Raw genomic sequence first — 17887 nt, forward strand, 5'->3', positions numbered from 1 at the left:
AAAATAGCACTCTGATACCATTTCAAATGCATAATCCTATGCCTAAACATTTTGTAACTGAAGTTAGCAAAAAATCAATCAATGGAATACTTCAATTAATCTCAGCCAATGGTAATTACTCAGTGCAGAATCCTAGTACATCTTTTTTTGCCTGCATTGCCACCTCAGATTAGATCTACCTATATGCAATTAGCTCTGGTTCTGCTTTGAATGGAAACAGTCCAACCTGAATAACTAAACCCGGTCATCCCTGAAGTTGAACACCAGCAACTCAAGACCAATTTCGGCCTAGTTAGGGCTCTTCATTTGAGTGCAGTTTGTTTCAGTTGGCACAGTGAGCATGGTACCCACATCGTGGCTCCCGTTTCACGGAAGACATCACACTGAAGAAAACAAATACATAATGGGTGTAATGCTTCAATCAGTCTCAGCCACTGGTAACTACCCAGGGCAGTATCCCAGACTACTGGCACAAGGCGGCACACATGGAAATAGCAAAAACAAGAAGAAATAAAGCATTTCTCCTCATTGCAGCAGGGTAAGACCCAGTTTTCCCTGGTCTTAATTTTGACGCTACCGCTTATTTACGCCACCCTTGTAAATAGGGGGCAGCATCAAAACCAATGGGTGTTGCCGTGGAACGCCCACCGCAACACCCTTTGCCCTCCACATTCATGTTGAGTACAGTGTGAAAGGGTGCCTTATTTACAAGTCAGCGTTAAGCCACGTTAAGTGGATTAACGCTGCCTTGTAAATAAGACGAAGCCCCTATCGCCATCACAACGTCACTGTAAGTGATGTTGTGGTGGCAATAGGAGGCTTCTAAATAGGCCCCTGTGTGTTAGATTTAATGAGTGGTCTCAAGAGAATAGGAGGTGAGAAGATGAGAATAATTAAAGTTTTTAAGTTACAAAAGACCTTTTGTAACAGTGGAGTTGAGAAAATATTTATCCTGTCAACCCTTCTCAGAGTTTCTTTACTGTCAGAGGGAGAAAAAGAAAATGCATGTAGGTCAAATAAGTATGTATATTTTAGGGCTCAGCTGGAAAACACTGATTGTATTTGTGTTTTACGTGATTGGGTTCCTGGAATGCATAGTTCTCAGAAGGGAACAGCACTTTAATGTAATTTGAGGCTGAAACAAGATTGAAAACAGGGAAAGAAAAAATTGCAGTATGCAGAAAGATGTAAGGTGGACAGGCATGCTAATAATTGCATTATGTTGATTTTTTTAGAGCACTAACATACAACCATTGGAACACATTCATAGAGAAATAAGTACTTGTTTTTAAATCGAATGTTAAATCACAGTTTGGGTGATTTATAAACACTTTAAATAGCATGTTTTGCAATTATCCAGTTTGATGGTATCAATACCCAAAGGATGAAAGGCTACATTGGTGTTAAATCATGAAGTGCATGGTCTTACCCACACGTACACACACACACACATACATGTACAGATGTGTGTTTGCATACCCTCACATGTGTGCCAGGACACACACACATGTGTAAGCCCACACATGTGTGCATTTGCACACCACTTTATGAGCAGTCAAGCACACACAAATGCATGTTTAAGCACACAAACATGCACACACATGCAGATACACAAATCCCTATATACTCCCTGACCCAAGTGTTTAACATGAAGCCTTAGGATGCAATTTTGATAATTGTTCGACTTATCATGCTTAGGGTGGTCTTCCCCCAGCTTTTTGCCTGCTTAACTGCACTTTTTGCTTGAAAAGGGGTGTACCATATACCCATGGCCTGTAATATAAATGCTACTAGTAGGCTTGCAGCACCGATTGAGCCATCCACGCAAGTAGCCTCTCAAACTTGTCTCAGGTTTGTCATTGCAGGGCTTATGCGTGCAGTTTACTGTCACTTCAACTTCACCTTTAAAACTACCTGCCAAGCCTCAAACTCACCTTTTATTACACATAGGTCACCCCTAAGATAGGCTCAAGGTAGCCCTAAGGGCAAAGTTCTGTGTAAGTAAAAGGTAGGACATGTACTTTTGGTTTAAATCATTTTTATTGCGTATCAAGAAATAAAACATAACACAGAGCAGTCATAGTAAATCTCGGGGAATACGCCCCTTTTCTGACCCGCGCCCCTCATCTCCTGAGTGATCATGGTGCGGCTGGGGTAGGAAGATGTGTCCATGCGGTGGGTGCGGGTTTAGTGCTGAACGGCCATGCCCCAAACAACCCCAACGAAACAGTCCCCCCTCCTCCCGGCCCCCCTCCCTTTACCCTGGATCCCCCTCCCCCTCCGGTGTGGTCACTATCCTGAAGATCAGTATGCCAGGTATCTAGCCTGGGAGTCCTAGGCTGGTGTGTCAGAGGTTCTCCGGAACTCGTCAGTCAGTCGAGGAACCTTGAGGTATTTTGGGCAGGTGAGCTCATTGAATTCATTGGACAGGAGATCTACCAGGGGTTGCCAAGTATCAAGATACATGTCTTGTGTCTGGGTGAGGGAGGCCTGTATCCTTTCCATACCCATTGTGTACCAAAGCCTGTGAAGCCATCCAGTGTGTGTTGGTTTTCGTGTGGAACCCCACAACGACAGGACGTGTTGTGTCGCCGCCCCCATTGCCAGACCCATATGTTTGCCCCTGAGTGATTTGAGTGGGAAGGTGATTTTGTTGGGCAATCCCAGTAATGTGTAAGCCGGGAAACAAGGGATTTCCGTATCAAAGTATTTGTCTATATCCCGAAGTACCTGCTCCCAGAATTCTTGTACCTCTGTGCATTCCCATAGTATGTGGGTTAGAGTGCCTATATGTCCACATCCCCTTCATCACAGGGGGTCGCGGCGCGGATTACTTTGGTGAAGCCGTGCCGGTGTCAGGTGCCAATAGTAAGCAATTTTGACTGCAGATTCCTTGCTAGCCACATTCCTAGCGGTGTGGTGTGCCCTGTGATATATGTCTTGCCACTCCTTGTCAGTGAAGGAGTGTCCTTTTTTTCGCTCCCACCTTTTCTGACCCGCTGAATGCGAAGAGGGGGGTGGTGGGCATAGCATTTTTTTTTTCCAAGACCTTTATTGTACAAGTCCAGTATTACACAGCTTATGGCCCACAACCCCATGGGCCGGCCACAACACAATCAAATGCGGTTCGACACTGTCTGAATAACACAGCCCATTAGCCGACAACCCAGGGGTCCAGCGACGCATTTTGTATCGTTCTGTTATCACTTGTTTATCTGTCTTCTTGGTATGGAGCCATTTTTCAAACGGAGTGAGGTGCCTGCTGACCTGTGGTAACACATCCCTGCTCGTGAGCCAGTGACGAATTTGAAAGTATTGGAAGCGTGGGATCCGCGGAAGAGCGTAGGTGTCCTGTAGGGATTGCATTGGCAGAAAACCTTCCAGGTCGAAAAGGTGACCAGCCGACCTGCATTCCGATGACCTCTAGTGAGGGAAGGAGCCATGAACCATACCCGGCTCAAAGGCTGGGTTGTCGAATAAGGGTGTCAATGGCGACGGATTAGTAGTGAGTCCCCTAGTCACCGCCACCTTGTCCCACACCTGCAAAATAGTGCATGTGATAGGTGATTTCTTCATGTATGCGGGCCGGTCCTGACGCTGCAGAAAAAGGGATCCGCCACAGTGGCATTTGGGCCATTGCTCGGTCTTGGAACAGCCACCTCTTTTCAGATTTGGGGCGGTGCCATTCCAAGAGATTTCGGAGTTGAGCTGCATGAAAGTATCTCAGGAGGTCCGAAACTCCCAGTCCGCCCACCGACGTGGCATGTCCGGTGAGGTCCTGCCGTAGCCGTGGTATTTTGCCGGCCCAAACGAATTGTCGGATGGCGTCTTGTAATTTTGTTAGGAGACCTAGTGGAGGTGTAACTGGCAGCGTCTGGAATAAATCCAGGACCCTTGGCAGTAGAGACATTTCTATCGCCACCACACGCCCCAACCAAGAGAGCGAGTGCTGGCGCCATCTCGTTAGGTCGTCCAGCAGTTGACGAAGGAGGGCTGAATAGTTCTGTTCTACTGTTTGTATCGTACTGGGTGTTAGTGATATGCCCAAATAGGGCACCGACATGCTGGTGGAGAGCCCACCTAGGTTGCGGGGTAGTCTGCTAGGCGCCCTGGCATTACGCCCAAGTGGTAGTATCAGAGACTTTCCGATGTTTACTTTAAACCCCGATACTTCCCCGAACGTCACCGTTTCCGACAGAAACACTGGAATCGACTTGATGGGGTCCACCAATGCTGCAAGGATATCATCAGCGTAGAGGCTTATGGTCTGTGCTTCCCCCCAAACTTGACTCCGGTAATCGCCGGATTGTCCATGACTTTTTGTACAAACGGCTCGATGTAGAGAGAGAAAAGCAGTGGGGAGAGGGGGCAACCCTGCCTGGTCCCCCTTTGGATGTCAAATGGTTTGGAACTCACCCCATTAACCCTAATGACCGTTTGTGGGGTAGCGTAACAGCTAGTGACCCAAGACATGTACTTTTAAGTTTTACATCCTCTGGTAGTGACAAACAACTAAATTTGTTTTTCACTACTGTGAATCCTACTACTCTCATAGGCTAGCATTAGGAATCCCTTTAAACACTTTAAGCTGTAATTCCTGATTAGAAGGCAGTAGCTAAACCATGTTTCATATCTTTGGAATGGTAATGATACATTTTAGAAATGCCACTTTTAGAATGTGGAAATGTTTCTGCTCTTAACTAAGCTCTGTGTGCCTGCAGCCTGTCTCCAATACACGTCTGGGCTTGGTAACAGCTGCACTTTGTGCATTCTCTCTAGAGAGTCACAAACACAGGAAGGGTGGGTGCGACAGAGGACTCATCTGCATTCATCGGCATTCTGATAGCCTTCCTGGGTAGGAAGAGAGAGAGGGAGCTCACACTTACATGTGAATTGGCTGTGTCCTGTCCCCACATAAAGAACTGATTACCCCCCTCAAATAGCCTGGCAGACAGGATTGGGATAAAAGACGACCTGTGCAATCAAGGAGCTGCTTTGAAGTCACCCCCACTTCAAAGGCACATTTGGGTATAAGTACTGGGGCTCTGACCCTATCAAATCAGTATATTACTGGACCTTTGAAGAACTCTGCCAAGAGTAAGGACAGCTTTGCTACAAGGATTGCCACTCTGCTTGTTTGACTGTTCTAAGGAACTGCTTCACTTCTGTGCTGAGCTGCCCCTGCTGATCACTACCCTGTTGAGGGCAAGGGCTAGACCTATCTCTCTTGAACCCAGAGTGACTCTAAGGGCTTGCAGGCTTGCCAATTTGCCTCCTGTCTTCTGAAGTCTCAAGGACGCAAAAGACTTCCATTAATACTCCTGGTGCTGCTGGACTCTGCCACCCTTGACTCCTAGCCTTGCCTGGGGCCCCTCCTCCAGTCCTAGGCCCCAGATGTGGGTTCTTGCAGCTTTTCCTACATCAACGCTGACTCAGCGGTGACTTTGTGCTGATCGGAACTGATGCATCGCCTTCAACACCAATGCAGCGGCCACTCGATGACAGAGATTGTACAGCTGGCACGGCTTGACGATAACAGACAATGCAGCTCAATGATGATGCAGTGCCTGCACCATACAGGGGTTCGTTGATGAAGCTTCAATCAATGGCACGGATCTGCGCCAACGCTTGCCTCCATCCACCAGATCGACAACAACTCTGTGCCTCCTTGACTCGAGTCCTCAATGTCGATGCTTTGCTCCATCCAAGGTACTTTGTTAGCGGGACCTGTCTGAGTCCTTTAGCCAGCCTGCCCTACATCACAGTCAGCCTGAACTTTGGATTTATCTTGGTCTAGCGGGACCTCAAGTACCCTTTTAGTGCTATTGTTGTCTTTGTACTATTTTTGGTTTATTATTTAAAAATCCATAACTCTGATGTCACTTTTTAGATTTTGTCTCATAAAATTATTCTCTATATTCCTAAACCTGTGTGAAGTCTTTTTGTGGTGTTATCACTGTGTTACTGTGTGTGTGTGTGTGTGTGTTGCACAAATACTTTAGACTTTGCCTTTTAAGCTGAGCCTGCCTGCTCTGTGCCAACCTACCAGAGGGTGAGCATGGGTTAATTTAAAGTGTTTAGCTAGCTTTCAATTACTAGGAATGTGGTCCCTACTTGGACAGGGTGCAAACCTCTGCCAACTAGAGACCCTGGGACAGATTTACAAGCCACTTGTGCCACTTTTGCGTCACTTTTAACATGGGAAAAGTGACGCAAAAGTGGTGCAAGGGGCTTGTAAATTTGCCCCCCAGTTTCTAACAAAAATACATTATCATTTATATCGCCATTCGTTCTCATCCAATGAGCTGCACAGGGATGTGGCTGAAAGAAGACAAATGTAAAGTAATATCGAGACTCAAGTAGAAGGTTATATGTTGAAATATTGACAAAACAAGCGAAAAGAATATCATGACCAAAATAGTGAGGACAAAAATATCTAAAAGGTAAGTGCATAAAGGTAAGTATAGACTTGTTATTCCGACATCCACTATATTCTAATAGCACAATATTCTGGAATGATATTATGTTGGAATTTCGAGTTAAAAAGGATAATTTTGTATGACATGTCAGGGTTGTTAAGGAAGAATTTATAATGTTGCACATAATATTATGAAGTAATCATAAGGAGCTAGCTACCTTGGTTATGTATGTAGTATGTATTTGTTTTGGAAAAACCTCATAGGTTTTTATGAAGGCCCTCACCCACCAACCTAGTTGGTGGCATGCTTCATCATTGGGCCGCACCCGAGGCACCGAGTGCGCCTCAGGTGTGCTGCGACGCCTGACTACAGTGGAGCTGGTTTTGTTAGGTGAGTGTGTGGCGAAGTTGTTTCTGAGTGAGGTTAAAATGCTGTCCTAGTGGTCCCAGAGGGTTAGTTTATTGATGGCCCCTAGGCAGTATTAAAAACAAGGCTTTTTGGATGTGGTGGTAGGGACTTACAGTCTCCCACGTCCAATGTGGTCAACTAGTTTCAGCCAGGCCTCTTTATAAAACTGGCTTTTGTCAGGACCAATGTGATAGGGTGCTATAAGGGACTCAATGTTTGTCAGTGCCTTATATGTGAAACATGCGATAAGGTGTTCTACTTGTAAGAAGGGGCTTCCCTCTCAGTTTGTACTGTCTAACTTCAACGAACAAACCTCATGAGTCTCCTTCCGGGACCCGGATATTGTGCACTTTGGCAATATCTCAAGGTCCTCTGCAACACCTGTCGTGGCCGGGCAGGAGCTGTATAATATTATACAATGTATATAACGTGATATAAGGTATTGCAAGAACTCACAATTCAACCTTAGACTAATTTTCCTGCATTTCCTTACAATGAATTCTTGACTTTGTCACCCGCTTCAGATTCAACGTCTTTATGTGTTGGCTGATTACCTTCTTAAATGTATTTATTTCTTTTGTTACTGTGCTTTCTGGAGGGAAAGTTCTTCTATGCATTCATTGCTCTCTTTGTGAAAATAGAATGTTTTTAGCTCTTGATTTTCACCTGCTTTTACTTTCAGAATGTGACCAAGTCTATTTGCGTTTTTAATCTCTACTTGTAAGACATGCTTTAGTTAAGTCACAATTTCACTAGCCAATTAGAGGTGTCTCATGTGTGTCTTCTTTAGGTCTTGCCTTAACGAAGACCTTTTCATTTTACTAAATCTATATACAAGTAATATCATTACTTATATGTGCTTTCAGCCAGCCCTCTTCATCCATGGGCCTGTTGTAATGGGATTCACATTTGTATTTGGCCCCACTACAGCATGGGGCACTGGGTCATCCCACTTGGCTACTGTGAATGATGGCATTCTACTCTTTCACAGGGAGCACATCGTCACATAAAGTAGTTCATTTCAGGGACTGTGCAGTGGACTCTGAGGGGCAGATTTACAATTACTGGCGCATCCCTGCAAATTAGCAGGGATGAGGCAGTAATTGTGCGCCGCAGCTCCGCCACCCATCCCATGGGGCAAAAACGTCACAGATGCGTCACGCATCTGTGCCGTAAAGGCGCCGCATTGCTGGAGTTGCGTCGCAAGCGCGACCCAGCTCCAGCAATGCTCTGGTGGGCCTATTCTTCCAATGCTGCGTCAAGCCTTATGCCTGCTTCAAGCACGCGCAGGGTTTTGACGCAGCATGGGCCCAAAAGTGACTGAGTGAAATCTTGTAGATTTCACACAGCCACTTTTAGGAGGCGTTCCTGCGCCGGAACGCCTCCTTATGGCTCAGGGCTTTACAACGTGACGCATCTCCCAGATGCGTCATGTTGTAAATTCCCCGCACCATGGCGCATCTTTTGCGCCACCGCTGCATCACAAAAGTGACGCAATGGCGGCGTAAAAGAGGCGCAAGGGGCTTGTAAATCTGCCTCTGACTTTTTAAGACCAGCAAATATTTTTGCTCTTAGATAATACTTTTTTCTATATTGGCAAGGCCCTGGCAGCTTCCCCAACAATAACATTTTACCAAAAAGAAATGTCAAAACAAAACAAGCACTGACAAAAACCAAATGGCTGGCAGCAAACACCAAACCTATCGGTTTTGCTAATGCTTGTTTTTTTGGGATGATAGAGCTACAGAACTGGACATAGAAGATCAGCTGCGGCCTCCGCAATCAATTTGTACTTGTAAAGCGCACTGCTGGCCCAGCAACGGGGCGTCCTGGCGCTATACTCATACCGCTGAGGAACCCTTCCTGGATCTTCCCTGTGAAATGTCCAATCCTGGGCACCCACAAGGTGAAGCCAGGCATCCCAGCGCTGTTGGGGCCGTTGTGGAGATTAAGCAAGCTATTGCCCAGAGTTGCAGAGTGGGACCCATGATTAGAATAGGCAACAAGGCAAGAATTATCAGGTCCGGAAAATTGAGCCCAATACCCACCGAGGTGGGAATTGAACCCTGGTCAGACCTCTGCATCAGGGTCTGCCGCTCTAACCATTGAAATTCTTAAGCCGTCAGTTGCACACGTTTTTTCAAATTCTCAAATTTCTGAAGTTTTCAACAAAATGTTAGTTGTGTGCGACTCCCTTGTCTAGTGTTTTGTCTAAGAACACTGTTCCAAAATGAATATATAGGTGGGGGTAGAAATTCTGCTCCCGATTTCAAGGTGTGCACATTTTGCTGTGGACCTGATGGTCCTGATCTACATCAAAATCCATTCACAAATTCATCCAAGCCATTTGTAGATCATGATTATGTGCTTTTTATTAATGAAAATTATGTTCTCATCATTTCATTACGGTTTTTTTCAAAATATCCACAACGTCCTTGTATTAAAGGATTTTACATCAAACCCAATGCATTTCGGGTACACCTGGACCCTTCATCAGGGGTCTCTATGGAGAGAGCCAAAGGAAACAATATGAGCCCAAAGCTATGTTAAATCTGATCAACAAAACAGTATTAAACAAAAACAGCCTTCTTGACTTTGTACGATTAAATGCGCTCTCACAACTTATATCTAAACCTTTCTACTTATTGTCTGCCATGTCTGTGATCAAAGTAACATTAATATCGCTATGCATTTCTAAGATCAGAACGACCGGCGTTCTGTGTCAGTTACTCACGGGAATTAGAATGTAGCAGCCCGCTTCAACTCCTGTCCAATAGCATTCGGGTAAACATCACGTTCAACAATCTTCATTGCTAGTTCAAATCTTATACGCTGTCGATATGGTCACGTGCCCGCCACCCTTTCGGAAATTTTAACAATGTTCAAATACAATCATGCTGTGTATAACAACTATGTGTACGCCGCAGCATTAATATTTTACATCCTCAACTCGCGAACGAGTTTTTAAACATAATGCATAAATGGCAAAATAGAGCGTGAAAATGTCAAATGAAGTTATTTCGAGCTTCATGATTACAACAAACATGCGGATAACCCCCCCATTTTAGTTGTGTAAAGATTAAACCATGTAATGAAAAAGTTCACGAAACGCTGTATATAGATGTATTCGAAGCATGCAAGTGCTAACTGGTCGGCCATCTTGGAGTGGAATGTAACAGCGATGTTCAGCAAATGTCAAATCAAATAAGACATGATAGCAATAATTTTAAGGTTGCCGCCTGGTGGCACTAATCACCAAGGCCAGTACAGGGACAATACAAAACACATGTTCATATTTACAAGAAACAAGATAATTCCAATCTGTCATTGAGCCCGTATGGTTGTAAGCTTGCCATCTTTTTGATCCAAAAATATTCAGATCTTAGTCTCATTTTATGAGTGTCTACACCAGGTCGTGAACTCACCACTTCAAGTATTGTGAATCTCAACTGTGCGATGTTGTGTCCAGATTCAACCCAATGCGCTGCCACAGTGGATTTCAAATTTTTTTGACGGATGTTACTTTTATGTTCGGTAATTCTAACCTTTATCTTGCGCTCTGTCTGCCCTACATACAATTTTCCACATGGGCACTTAATGCCATAAATAACTCCTTTGGTGTCACATGTACTTGAATGTTTCAAAGGGATCAGTTGGCCCGTTGTGGGATGTGTGAAAGTGGATCCAATTATTACGTTGTTACAATGTGTACAATTCTCACATTTTCGCATGCCTTTATGCATTGCCTTAGTGACATTTGATTCTTGTCTCTTCAGCAATTCTTTAAGATTTTTAGATCGATTGTATGCAAAAGTAATTTTGTCTGCAAATAAAGGTTGAAGATCAGGTTCCTGAGTGATTATAGACCAGTGCTTCTTCATGATCTTACTAATTTGAGTTGACTGCATTGAATATTTTAAGACACACACTGTACGTTTTTCATCAGTTTTATCCTTTTTGGTAAGTAAAGACTCTCTTGTCATGGCCATGACTTTCTCTTTTGATTCTTGTAGTAGTTGATTAGGGTACCCTCTTTTCTCGTACTTTTTGATCTGTCTGTCAATAGTTTCAGAAACGTCCAAGGCCTCTGAGGTGATTCTCTTGTAGCGAATGAACTGCGATAGCGGTAAATGTTGTTTCAAAGCCTGATGATGAAAACTGGAGTAATGTAATCCACTGTTCCGATCTGTTTCTTTAATGTGCACATTAGTGCATATTTGTCCCTGTTTTATGGATACCATGACAGCCAGAAATGAAAGTTGTTGCTGATCAATGTTGTAGGTGAATTTTATCCTTTCATGGATCATGTTCAGTCTCTCTATGTTGGCTGTTAGTTTTTCTTTCTTACCACGCCACATGATAAAAATGTCATCTATGTAGCGTTTAAATACCATCAATCCATCAGTCCAATCTCTGTTGTTCAGTATATGATCACTTTCAAATTTAGACATAAAAATGTTCGCGTACGACGGTGCGCCCGCAAAACCCATACTGGTTCCGCTACATTGTGCAAAAAATTCTTCATTCCATTCCAGGTAGCTGTGGAAAAGTGCAAAATGCAAAATTTCCAGTAGAAAGATTTTTTCTGGGCCTTCAATCTCATTGTTAAGTAAACACCACTCCATTGCTTCAAGACCTTCATTGTGAGGGATCGAAGTGTACAAGGCAGTTACACCGATAGAACTAAGCCAAACTTCTTCATTCTCTGGGATGTTTACTTCCTGTAGAATGGTTAAAAATGCTGTCGTGTCTTTTATGTGGGTGCACCATTTCTGGACTAGAGGCTGTAAGAACCAGTCTAAATATTGTCCGATAGGTTCCGAAAGAGATCCGCAAGCTGATACTATTGGTCTGAATGGCGGTCTTGTAAGGTGCTTGTGCACCTTGGGCAGCATATAAAATTGTGGCCTCCTTGGATGTTTAATGTTCAGAAATTGGTAAGTCTTATTGGTAATCCATTTCATTTCAAGAGCTTTGTCTAGTATTTCTTTTAATGTTGCTGCAAAGGTTTCAGTGGGATCATTCTCAAGTTTATGATAGATATTGGTGTCCTGTAGATGTTGGTTGACACTTTCTTTGTAGAAACTAGAGTTCATTACTACCAATGCTCCACCTTTATCTGCTTTTTGAATGGTTATTTCTGTCATGTCTTTCAACGATTTTAATGTGTTCCACTCATTCTTTGAGAAATTACTCTTGGTTCCACTTTTGTAATTGAGCATCTTAATTTCTGAGGTGATCACTCTCTCATAAGCATCAATTGTTTTGTGCGATATTGGGGCACAGAACGTGCTCTTAATTCTGAATTCTTTTGCACTAGTTTTTTCTCCCTGTTCTGTGGGTGGAAGAGTATTGAAAAAATTCTTTAGTCTCAGTGTGCGGAAAAATTTGAATAACGCAATTTCTGTCTCTTCCGGGTTCGATTTGTACACCGGGACGAATGTAAGACCTTTGTTGAGCAGATTCATTTGAGCTTTACTTAATGTATTGTCAGAAATGTTGATTACAAGTTCGTTTTCTTTTTCGATCTCAACTCTCGGTCTGCTGCCGACTCTTTCACTTTTTCTTTTTCCCCGCCTTGTTTTGGGGGTTCCGTTGTTCCTGATGTTGTGGGAACGTTGTTGGCGGCTGGGCTGACCTCTAAAAAAGCCTTATCAGTTGTTGCTTTTTGTCCTACTGGTAAATTCTTATTAATTGATCCTCTATTTTGAGTAGTGTCTGAATCTGATACCACGCTTTCCTGGGATGAGGTGATGTTCGTAGGTGGTTTTTGCCATTTTCGTACAAAGTCAAGAAGGCTGTTTTTGTTTAATACTGTTTTGTTGATCAGATTTAACATAGCTTTGGGCTCATATTGTTTCCTTTGGCTCTCTCCATAGAGACCCCTGATGAAGGGTCCAGGTGTACCCGAAATGCATTGGGTTTGATGTAAAATCCTTTAATACAAGGACGTTGTGGATATTTTGAAAAAAACCGTAATGAAATGATGAGAACATAATTTTCATTAATAAAAAGCACATAATCATGATCTACAAATGGCTTGGATGAATTTGTGAATGGATTTTGATGTAGATCAGGACCATCAGGTCCACAGCAAAATGTGCACACCTTGAAATCGGGAGCAGAATTTCTACCCCCACCTATATGCTCTAACCATTGAGCCACACTTCTCCATGAGTGTTGATCGATAACACAACTGACATTATTTACATGGTACGCCTCTCCCAACGCAACTGAGCTCTGCATTGCTCCCCTATGTGAAGTGACATTTGCTGCACTTTGACATAGAACTGGAACCATATTTGAAATTGATGTTTGTAGTGGAAATATGGCCGCCCCTGCACGTGGTGCCCTAGATGACCACAAAATATTGCCTTGCCTCAGAACAGACTCCTCCTAACCCGAAATAATTACCCCAAAAGTCTTCTTTTATTACCATTCTTCAAAACCTCGCATTCGGTGTTCCAGAGCTGTATATTTTGCACCTGCTGTTCTTCATGTGTTTTGCCACTTTTTATGAAGCTCCCTAACAGTTTACAAAACGCCATTCTACTGCAGACCATAGCTGCTTTTGCAAATGCAGATTTCGCGGTACAGCTCCTTTTCAATAATCTGGATGATGTATGAGTAGTGACTTTCATTTGTAATAGTTTACATACATCCGTTGCAGGTTTTATTTTTAAACTTTTCCTACAGAAGAAGGAATTCGATTGAAAGAAGAGAGATTTTTGGGGGAAATAAATGTTAGCTTCTAGTAAACAGAAACCATGACTGAGTGTACAAAAGCTCCATATTAGTAAATAAGACTTAATTTACAATGACCCAGGCATTCTTAAACAATCAAACCTTTTGTCAGAAATGCAGGTTCCATTACATTCCATTAAATGCAAACTCTATAATACTCACAGGGGCATATTATCTAGGGACGTCGATGAATAACGAAAAGCACGCTTAGCGCTTTTTTATTTATCGCCGTCCATCCCTGGAATTTATCGCCCTGGTAGAGCGTTATTAACAGCGCGTTTCCCCAGGGCGATAAAAATTCTAGTGATAGAGATAGCTAAGTCAGGATTTTAGCAGACATTAGATTTTGGCGAAAACCGCAGTTTTCGCCAAAATCTAACGTATGTTAAAATCCTTTGGGCTGCCTTGTAAATATCGCGGTGTGAACATCAGCGATATTTTACAAGGTAGTCCATTGGGGTACGCCCAGTGACGCCCACTTTGCATCTCATTAGAGATGCATAGGGAGGCGTCGGGAAAAAGGGTGCTAACATGCGATTATGCATGTTAGCACCCTCTTGTAAATAGGGCAATAGTTTTATCTCAGTTTTTTGGGCTTTTTAAGCCAAAAAAGCGGAGATAAAGTCCTTGTTAATATGCCCCACAATTCCTTCCACAGGTAGGTAGAAATTATATTCTCACATTGCATCATGTCATCAACTCAATTCTCTGTGTGTACATTGTGCTGTTTGTGTGTACTATAGGCGCCGTAATCTTTTCAAGATAATTAATACGTAGCCACGATAGCACTGATCCTACAAGATTTATCCATTGTGGAGAATTGTGTGGAGTTCTTATAATGAATGATTGAGTAGCATCTTTTAATAATACATATATATTGAAAACAGGTTAATTAGCAGCTTCACAGTCTAGGTATTAGTTTCGTGACACATAATCTAAAGAAAATATAAAGCAAGATACAAAAAACCTCATTAGCGGGATACATTTGAGATCTCTGAATCCCTGTGCATTCCTGTATTGTGAACTCAACCTTTCACCATTCTTGGGCTGATCAATGAGTACCATCGATAAAGGCATTTGCACTCATATTTATTTATTTTCTGTGCACCTCGGATAGGTGATCCGAACAAAGAAAACATGAATCGGTACATAAGGACTAAGTGGAGGGTTGTAAAATTATTAGAGACATAGGGTGGTGGGTTAGATATTACAAATTGAGAATAATTGTCTCAATGGGTCAGATGCATGAAGAAACAGTTTTGGGATCTCCTAATTGCGAATCCTTGCTATTCACAAGTAGGAAAACGCAAAACAGCATGCATGAAAGTGTGTTAAACACTTTTTGCTATTCCAAGGAGATTGTAAATTACCTACCTCATGAATATTAATGAGGTAGGTCGCAATTTGCAACCCCCTAGGAGTTGCAAAAATAACAGGGATGGTGGCCTGTCGGGTTCAGCAGACCACCATGTCTGTGATTGCTTTCAAAGAATTTTTTTTTTAAATGTAGCCCGGTTTCCTTAAAGGAAAACGGGATGCGTTTCTAAAACAAAAATGAAAAGTTTTCTATTCATTTTTTAAGAGTAGACAGTGGCCCGTGGTACCAGTGCCTGTCGTAAAAACGTTGTAACAAACATTCCCAAAGGGGAACCCTTCGCATGTGCAAATGGGTTACCAAGTACTTAAAGTAGGTGGTAAAATGCGAATGTTATGCGACCACATTTCAGTCACAAAACATTCTTACATACCGATGCGATTCGGTATTAGGAAGGGACGCCCTAAACACGCCTCTCCTAATAGCGAATCTCAAACCCATTCTGTGATTCGGTAATAGGCTACCAAATTGCAAAATAGGGTTTGCTGCATCTGAAAAGGATTTTTTACGTTAGCAAATCGTCCGATTCTGTGAATCGGTCCGTTTGCAAAGACAAAAATGCTTGATGCATGTGCCCCAATGAGCTTTGTTGTTAGAGCCTAGGAAGGGACTATATTTGGTAAAAATGAAGGGACTAATTGAGTTGAGGGTTTGTGAGATGCTATTTTGAAAGAGGTGAGAGGTGGCAGATTTTGGGTTGATGTGGAATACATTCCAATGGAAAGACCTGTGGATTTGGAGAGGTTGAAGCTGTGTTGGGTCTGTGATCTGAATAGAGCACATATGGGTGGAGTTCGATGGTCTGTTTAAGGAAATATGGTAGGAGGCTAAAGATACATTTCTCCACAAAATGGCTGACTTTTTGCTGGCCCTGTGGTTAAACGTGTGCCAACTGCCTGACGTCTGAGGAGATGAGGAAGTGATTCTTGGAAGGACCAGGATGCTGGTGGTACATCTGTATTATTTTTCACAAATTCTAATCAGGATGCAATTGTATTCTTGTGTGTCAGGGATTCAGTGTCCGAGCAGAGTAGGAAGTGGGGGGAGTGGATTGTGTGGTTGTTTTACTGATTAAACTAGATATAGATGGTGGGTTGAGATCATAAAACAGAGAGCTGCACTTCTCTCTTGCAATTGTCTCCAATGCTGTGACAGAGAAGACAACTGAAATGGAACAAGAGACACTTCCAGTGGGCAATGCTGGATCGAGTTCGGGCCAGGCCTTGGATTAGAGGGTTCTGGGCAAGCAATCAATCTAGGGAAATAAGTGCTCTGAGATCATTAAAATCAATCTCCATTTGCAGGTCACTTATTAGATGACTCTAATAAGTGATGTGGTACTGGGGGCCAGATAGAAGTCCAGATAACCTAAATTCTGTTCTAGGTGCAGTAGGTGATTATATATTGTAGAAAATGGGTGTGTTGTTTAACTATCAGCAAGCAATTAGGAAAACTCGACAATCTGAGCCATGGGATCCAGGGGACGGTAATGTTAAGTCCAAGGAAGCATACTTGCGTTAAGTGATTTCCAGTATTAGTTAGCCACCAAACGTATTTAATTTCTGGAGGGAAAACATGAGGGCAGAGGAAATTAAATGTAGATGCTCAGAATTCTAGTAGTGTCATACAGTTGATGATTGAACATTAACTTCCCTATTTTTGGTGCAAAGCATCCAATCCAAGGTTTTGCATCACATAAAAGTGTAGCCTGCTACTAGCCGGGACACCTGTATGTCTGACAGTTTAAACAGGAGGTTTTGTTATATAACTCTAGCCAATGAAGCCACTGTATGACATCTCATAACGCAGTAAGATTACGCTGGTTCAAAGTTATACCAAAGCACATGTTCACCCTCAAGAGTATCTTGGCACTGGACCCAACCCTCTCAAAATAAGGAGTAATGTATTAATCAACATGTTTCGTCTTACTAACAATGCACCACACAACATTTCTAGTATCTAGGGGAAGCTTTTCAATGTGCTTTTACTAACTGTAACTCAAATGCATTAAAATGGCCGCCGCAACGCGGGAACTTTTCAGCGCATGCGACTGTCACACTCACATGACATGACGTACTTACTGCTTTGGTAGGAAAACTTTGCTTCTGCGCACTAGCACTAAAGATGGCTGCTCTGTGTTCTCATGCGCTAACGCTTGCATTACAGCTTTAACAAAGTTGTTTGTTCTGCATCATCCCTAATGCCGTAGTTAAAATAAAGTAATGGGAATAGAGTAGAGATAAGTGGTATACAGTGCATTCATTTATAAAGGTTTCTAAAACTGTTTCTTTTTGACTTTGCTATTAGCTCGTGTTCTGACCAATCGAGTATATTGATGTTCCATCTTGGTTCCTGAAACTGGGCATGCGCCGAATTCACCCTACAAGCTATGGCATTGAATTCCTGTCAACTCCTGACTTGCTAGAAGATGTTCCTGGGAATTCGACCTCCTGAACCTCCAAGAGGATGTCAAATTATACATTTTATTACTATTAGAACATTCATTGTCGGTGGAATAAAAGTGCATGGGAAAATAAAATATTGGGTGGGAACATGGATCTAAATATTGAAGAGCATGACCTCATAACTGGTATGGTGTGATGACCTCCCCTCGTCTTTTGACCAATCAAATTGAGGGAATTCACACATTTGCAACATTGGGGGGTGGTACACTGCCCTGGAAAATGGTATAACTAAGGTAGGCTTAGCTAGTTGGTTTTTCCGACTTGTCCGAATAGCTGATCTGTCACTGACCCAATGCACTCAATAGGCGATCGAGAGCAGAGGTGCTGGCGGAGAACTCTGTCAGAAGATTCAATAACCCAAACAGGGTTCTAGGAAGGAGTTAGATAACCCAAACGGGGTTCTGGGAAGGAGTTCGATAACCCAATCGGGGTTTCCTGAGGGAGAAGATTCGCTAACCCAATCGGGGTCCAACTAT

At 42.9% G+C, this 17887-nt stretch overlaps 1 protein-coding gene across 2 annotated transcripts in view; it reads right to left on the reverse strand.

Annotated features, from left to right (window-relative positions):
* FGF14 (fibroblast growth factor 14) overlaps positions 1 to 17887 on the reverse strand; it is a 1298256-nt gene that overhangs the window by 29503 nt on the left and 1250866 nt on the right. The gene's annotated exons all lie outside the window — the stretch shown is intronic.

The sequence above is a fragment of the Lissotriton helveticus genome, chromosome 8 (genome assembly GCF_964261635.1).
Source record: "Lissotriton helveticus chromosome 8, aLisHel1.1, whole genome shotgun sequence".
Classification (NCBI taxonomy): Eukaryota; Metazoa; Chordata; class Amphibia; order Caudata; family Salamandridae; genus Lissotriton; species Lissotriton helveticus.